At 37.8% G+C, this 7,211-nt stretch overlaps 1 non-coding gene across 1 annotated transcript; it reads left to right on the top strand.

Moving 5' to 3' along the window:
• The first annotated feature begins 1,023 nt into the window (after nt 1-1,023).
• Nucleotides 1,024-1,130, top strand: LOC141603639 (small nucleolar RNA R71). Its single transcript, XR_012525501.1, has one exon. It is a non-coding gene; the product is annotated as a small nucleolar RNA R71 (small nucleolar RNA).
• The last annotated feature ends 6,081 nt before the right edge of the window (nt 1,131-7,211 follow it).

The raw sequence follows: 7,211 nt of genomic DNA, 5'->3' as shown, positions 1-7,211 counted from the left end.
CTTTTCTTATTCAATGATTCATTGGTAGTTGGTTCCACTACCTCAGGATTTCTCCTCAATGGTTTCATCACATCTTTTGTCTTGACACATTCTTCAACAACATCCTCTTCAATTGGCTCCTTAGTTCCCTCATATCGTGTACCATTCCTCAAGTGGATGACATTGATAGTTTCATGTGTTGTAGGAGGATTACCTTGAGGAGGTAATTGTCCTTTTTGTCTTTGGGAACTTGAAGAGGCCAATTGGGACAATTGTGTTTCCAACATCTTGGTATAAGCAAGGATATTGTTGATGGTAGTGTCTTTGGCTTGGCTATCTCTTTGCATTGGAGCAAAGAAATATTGTTGGCTCTTTTGAATTTGAAGGATCGCTTTTTGAACATCGAAACCTTGGTCATTGGATTGATTGTAAGAGGGTTGGTTTTGGTTGAAGTATGGTCTTTGAGTAGGAATTCTCATTGGATGTGGGGTGTATGTTGGTTTATGATTTTGAAGATTTTGGCTTTTGTATTAAAATTTTGGGTGAAATTTGGTGTTTTCACTGTAATAGTTGGAGTAAGGGGTGCCATTCTTGTATGCTTGGAAAGCATTCACTTGCTCACTCTTGCCCCTACACTCTTGTTCATCATGTCCCAAAGTTCCACAACTCTTACACAGTCCATTTGGGATAGAAGAGGTTGCCACCATGGCATTGACATGTTGATGTTGCTTGGATGATTGAGAGGCCTCATTCATCTTGGCCATGGCCTTCTCAAATTTCAAGTTCATTGTGTCAATATGGGTGCTTAGTCGGGCACCCTAATTGACACTCAATTGTGTGATGGAATCGACTTCGTGTCTCCCTCCCCTAGTAGCTTTTCTTGGCCTACTATATTGAGAGTTATGAACCGCCATCTCCCCTATCTTTGCCCAACTTTAGTTGTCATCAACCTCGGTGAATCTTCTATTAGAACCTATGTAGAGCACATTTATGGCATCTTCATACAACCCATTCCAAAATTGTTGGACTAGAAACCATTTGCTTAGTCCATGATGAGGACAAGAGCGACATGTATCCTTGAATCTTTCCCAAGCCTCATATAGAGACTCTTCATCTCTTTGCTTGAACCCGGTGATTTGGGCTCTTAACATGTTGATCTTATCCGGAGGGTAGAACTTCATGTAGAAGGCAAGTGCTAACTTCTTCCTTGAATCAATACCAAGAGTGGCCTTGTCTAGGCTCTTCAACCATTTTTTTGCAGTTCCGATCAAGGAAAAGAGAACAATACCCATCGAATTTGGTCTTGAGTTACCCCCATTTGGGGAATTGCATCACAATAGTCACAAAAAGTCTCCATGTGTAGATGCAAGTCCTCACTAGGCATCCCTCCAAATTGAATTCTCTCAACTAATTGTATGAATGCGGATTTGGCAATGAAGGTGTTGGAGTACCATTTGGCAAGTTCTCCTCGGTTGGTACAGAATGAGATGAAAATTTAGGCATTGTAGGTTGATTTTGTGGTTGGTTTGGAATTGGGTTTTCTACTACTTGTCTTACAAAAGGGTTGGTAAACTCAACACTATTCGATTGGACAATACCAATGTCCATAAGTTCTCTAATGCCCACAATTGTTGAAGTTCCTTTAACAATTCATCTAATATTCATCAAAGTTCAATTAATCTCGGGATCAATAGGAAAAGGTTCGCCTTGTGATCTCCTAGACATGCAAAAATCAAACAACTAGAAAACAATTAAAACTACCTTGAGGAGTTTTACTTCCCCAAGGTTAAGAAAGACACAACTAAAAACAACAAATGATAACAATTCAATTGAACACCGTCCCCGGCAACGGCGTCATTTTGATGAGGGTTTGGAATCGTCGTCTATTCTCCCTATCAAACACTATTTATAATCCCAACAAGCTACTCTTAGTGGAGTGGTAAGTAAAGGTCGGATCCCAAGGGACGGGTATTGGATTAAGTTATCGATTGTAGAAAGTTATGTCTTAGGGTGTCACAATTTGGGTTGAGTTTGAGGTTTGCAATATAAACTACTTAACAAAGGAAATGTAAACAATTTAAAGGAAAACAAAGCAAGCAAATGGGGTTGTAAACAATTTATTAAGGCACTAGGGTGTCATGGGTTCATAAGGGACTAATGGTCAGAGCATACAAAAAAGTTTCATAGATGCAAGCAAGTTATTGTTGTAGTGGAATCGAGTTAGTTTATATCTTACAATTCCTAGGAAGTTTTGGGTCTCGGAGCCGAGTCGGTCAAGACTTTACAACACCAACAAGTCGACTTAATTTCTCCCTATTTAACTATATGCATGGTCTAACAAGCCTTGAGATAGTTTATGTCTTACAAGTATTTTTGAATGGATAAGAGATTCATGCTAGGTTGTCAATCAAGCATTTCATCAAGCATAAAATGTGCATAAGTTGAAACTACAACAAGCAAGCAATCATATGAACTTATTGAGTAAAGATCTACCCCATAATTAATTTCCCTAATCCCCCATTAACACTAGTTAGGAGACTACTCACTCATGATCACGGAAAACATGCTAATAAGGGTGTCACTCATATTAACAAAGCTAAAGATGATGGATGAGTAAAACAATAAACAATAATTAAGCAAAGGATAAAAGGAATTTTACCAACTTAGGATGATCCAAATAATAAGCAAAGAATAATAGAAGGAAACTTGATGAATGATGAAGAGTTGTCAATTGTCCAATAAACCCAAATAGTCTTCAAATTACCGAACTAAATCTAAGAACACTTTAATGATTAAGGGAAAATTAAGATATGATTAAGATTGAATTGTGTAATATAACTTGATTAACACTAATAAAACTAGGTAATAACTTGGTAATGATCTCCTAATACAATGGAGTATTTATACTAAGTATAAGTATTAGGGTAACTAAGGGCTTAAATGACGACTAAGTCCCTAAGATGAAGATTAACGCCTTGCAAGTCCCTCAAGGAGACGCTCGACCTGCCCCTGTTGGACACCCATGTTGCAAAGGAATTCACCCGTCCTGCTTGTGGGACGCTCGGGCTGAGTCTTGGGACGCCCGACTTGATCATCAGGACACTCGGGCTGAGCTTGGGACGCCCGTCTCATAGGCTAGTTTGGCTTCTTCTTGAATTGGCTGCCTCAAGATCTGTGGGGATCGTTTAGGAGCCTTGGGGATCCTTCATCATTGCCCAAATACTTGTTTTATTGATCTTAGGTCTTTAGTCTTAGTCTCCTTTTTTTTGCTTGGTCGCTAGATACGATCCATTTAGCTCCATTTTGGTCCATATATGCAAGGTTAGCATTCCGCTCCTACGAAGGACACAAAACCTCAAAGAATATGCAAAGTAGGAAGCTAAAGATAAGAAACGACCTTAATGCATGCAATAAAGCATAGGAAGGAGGCTAGTTCGGGGACTAAATGTGTGTAAGTATGAGTCACATCAGTAGGACGAGTGTCCCTCAATGCAGGATGAGCGTTCATCAGAAGAAGGTCGTGAGTCCCAAGCTAGGACTTGCAAGGCGTTAAATTTCATTTAAGGGGCTTAATAGTCATTTAAGCCCTTAGTTAACCTAATGCTTGTACTTAGTATAAATACTCCTTTGTAGGAGGAAATTAAAAAGAAGTCAATTAGAGATTAAAGAGATTAGACATCAATTAGCTTAATTACGCATTAATCCTTCCTTAATTATTGTTCAAGAATTCTTAGATCTAGTTGGGTAATTGAAGATTATTTGGGTTTTTATTGAAGAATTGACAAATTTTCATCATCAATCAAAGTTTTCTTCTATTATTCATTTCTTTCAATTTTCTCATCTAAAGATTGGTATAATTTCTTTATTCCGTACTTAATTATTGCTTATTACTTTACTCTTCCATCATGTTTATACTTGTTAAGATGATTGACACCATTGTTAACATGTTTTCCATGATAATGAGTGTGTAGTTCCCTAACTAGGGTTAGTGGAGGATTAGGGGAGTTAATCATGGGGTAGATCTATACTTAATACGTTCATATGAATGCTTGCTTGTGGTTATTTCAACTTATGCACATATTATGCTTGATGAAATGCTTGATTGACAACCTAGCATGATTCTCTTATCCTTTCAACATGACATGTAAGATATAAACTAACTCAAGGATTGTTAGACCATGCATATAGTTGAATAGGGAAAACCAAGTCGATGTAGGTGTTGTAAAGTTTTGATCAACTCGGCTCCGAGACTTAAGTCTTCCTAGGAATTGTAAGATATAATCAATTGTTTACAACTCTATTTTCTTACTTTGCTTTGCTTTCATTTATCTACTTTTCCTTTGTTAAGTAGTTTAAATTAAAAATATCAACCTCAACCTAAATTGTGACACTAAGTCATTGCTATTTACAACCGATAAGTCAATACAATACCGGTCCCTGGGATCCGACCTCTACTTACCGCTCTAATAAGAGTAGTTTGTTGAGATTATAAATATTGTTTGAGGGTATATAATAGACGACAATTCTAGAGCTATGTAAAAAATGGCGCCGTTGTCGGGGACGGTGTTCAACTGAGTTGTTATCATTTGTTGTTTTTAGTTATTTGATTTTTGCATGTCTAGAAGATCACAAAGCGGTCTTTTGCCTATTCATCCCGCAATCGAGAGAACTTCAACAAATATTAGAAGAACCGTTAGAGGTACTTCAACAATTGTGGGTATTGAAGACCTTGTGGACATTGGTATCATCCTAACGGATTGTGTTGAGTTTACCAACCCTTTTGCAAGACAAGGAGAGGATAACCAAATTCCAAATGATGTGACTCATATTTGAGCACATTTAGTCCCCGAATTAGCCTCGTTCCCATGCTTTCTAGCACTTATTAGAGTCATTTCTTATCTTTAGTTTCCCATTTTGCATATTCTTTGAGGTTTTTTGTCCTTGGTAGAAGAGGATCGCTAACCTTGCATTTATGGAGGTAAATGGAGCTAAATGGATCCCATCTAATGGCCAAGCATCGAAGAGGAGACCGACATTAGAGGCCTAAGCAAATAACTAAAGTGAAATGGGCACTGATGAAAAGATCCTTGTATCCCCAACACGATCCCTGCGGATTGTTAAGGAGCCAAACAAGAGAAGAACTATGTCTAACGATCCGAGCATCCTGAGCTCAGGACAAGCAGATCAGAGCAACGATCCGAGCGTCCCAGAGCAGGATCCGAGCGGATCAGAGAACGATTTGAGCGTCCCAACTGCCAGCCCGAGCGGATCTACTTACATGACAAGCCGTGCTTCAGGCAAGGACGAGCGGATCTTGGTGGGAGCTGCAGCATGATCCGCGCATGTCCCTTGGGAGTTGAAAATCCTCAAGCTTCTCTTAGGGTCTTAATAGTCATTTAAGCCTTTAGTAACCCTAATCGTTGTACTTAATTTTGGTATAAATACCCCATTGTACTACCTAGATTTTCATCAACTCTTAATCAACTCATAATATCATCTTAATCCTCTCTTAATTAAGTCTTAATTTAGTTGTAATACACTTCGAATTATTAATCACATCTTAATCTTTCCTTAAATTCTCAATTGTTCTTAGATTAGTTGGGTAATTAGAAGAATATTGGGGTTTATTGGAGGATTGACAACCTTCCATAAAACATCAAGATTACTTCTACTATTCTTTGCTTTATTATTTGGATCATCTCCATAGGTATAATCTCTTTTTACCCTTGTTTAGTTATTGTTAATCATATAATTTATTCATCATGTTTTGTTTTGTTAGTATGATTGACAACCTTATTAGCATGCTAAACTTGATCATGAGTGAGTATTCCTTTGGTTAGGGTTAATGGGGAATTAGGGAAAACAAACATGGGAATTGATCTATGCTTAAGCTGATATGTTTTCATTATTAAATTGGTTGCTTGTTGTGATTTCAACCTATGCACATGTTATGTTTTATGAAATGCGAGCCTATGAATTCTTGCATTTTTTACCCATCTCCTATATTTTCAATGAGGCTTGTAAGACATAAACCAACTCGAGCCCCATTAGACCATGCATATAGTTGAATAGAAGGTGACTTAGTCAACTTGTAGGTGTTGTACAATCTAGACGACTCAGCTCCGACACCTAAATCTTCCTAGGGATTGTATGATATACACTATCTCGATCCCATCACAACAATAACTGCATGCATCTATTTGAGAACATGTTTGTATAATCTATTTACATGAATCCCCTTTGAACCCATGACACCCTAGTGCCTTTAATTAATTGTTTACAAACCCCTTTATTTGCTTACTTTGTTTTCATTCATCTTATTGATTAGCTTAGATTACATCTCATCTCAACCCATAATTTATGACACCCTAAGACATACACTACTTGCAATTGAAATCCTAAATCAATACTCGTCCCTTGGAATCCGACCATTACTTACCTCTTTACTAAGAGTAGTTTGTGAAGTTATAAATATTGTTTTGGTTGGTAGTTTTGACGACGAGTTTAAACCGAACCAAAAATGGCGCCGTTGTCGGGGACGGTGTTCAATTGATTTGATTTTCGTTAATTGTTTTTAGTTGTGTCTTTCTTTACCTTGGGGAAGTCAATCTCCTCAAGGTTGTTCTAGTTATTTTCGAGTTGTTTGATATTTTGCATGACTAGGAGATCACAAGGTAATTTACTACCTATTTATTTCGAGATTGAAAGGACCTTAACCAACAATAGAAGAGTTGCTAGAGGTACTTCAAGAGTTGTAGGTATTTTAGAGATTGTGGACATTCAACCAAATAACATTGAGTTTGTCAACCCTTTTGCAAGAGAAGAAGAGAATAACCCAGTTCAAAACCCACCACAAAATCAACCCACAATGCCTAAATTTTCATCGCATTCTGTACCAACTGAGGAGAACCTACCAAACGGTACTCCTGTACCACCACTGATACGTGCCTAATGTATAGTCTTTTTAGCCTATTTTATGCACGTATTTCTATGCTTTTATCATGGTTTTATGCTACGAAATGCCCCGAATATGCTACTTTGGGTTATTTTGTCTTATTTGCAGGAATGAGCCATAAAGTAGTAGATTCATGCCATTTACCGTCCGTTTAGCATGCATTTCGAGGAAGAGATGATTTAGAACGGGAAATATAGCTGTCTTGGGATGCGTGAAGGTGTTTCGGGAGCTAAAAAGACAAGTCAAAGACCAAATTACAAGACCAACACGAGCTGGA

The sequence above is a fragment of the Silene latifolia genome, chromosome 9, assembly GCF_048544455.1.
Source record: "Silene latifolia isolate original U9 population chromosome 9, ASM4854445v1, whole genome shotgun sequence".
In the NCBI taxonomy this organism is placed as follows: domain Eukaryota; kingdom Viridiplantae; phylum Streptophyta; class Magnoliopsida; order Caryophyllales; family Caryophyllaceae; genus Silene; species Silene latifolia.
Note: the sequence above shows the minus strand (reverse complement) of the source record. Positions and strands in the feature narration are given on the sequence as shown.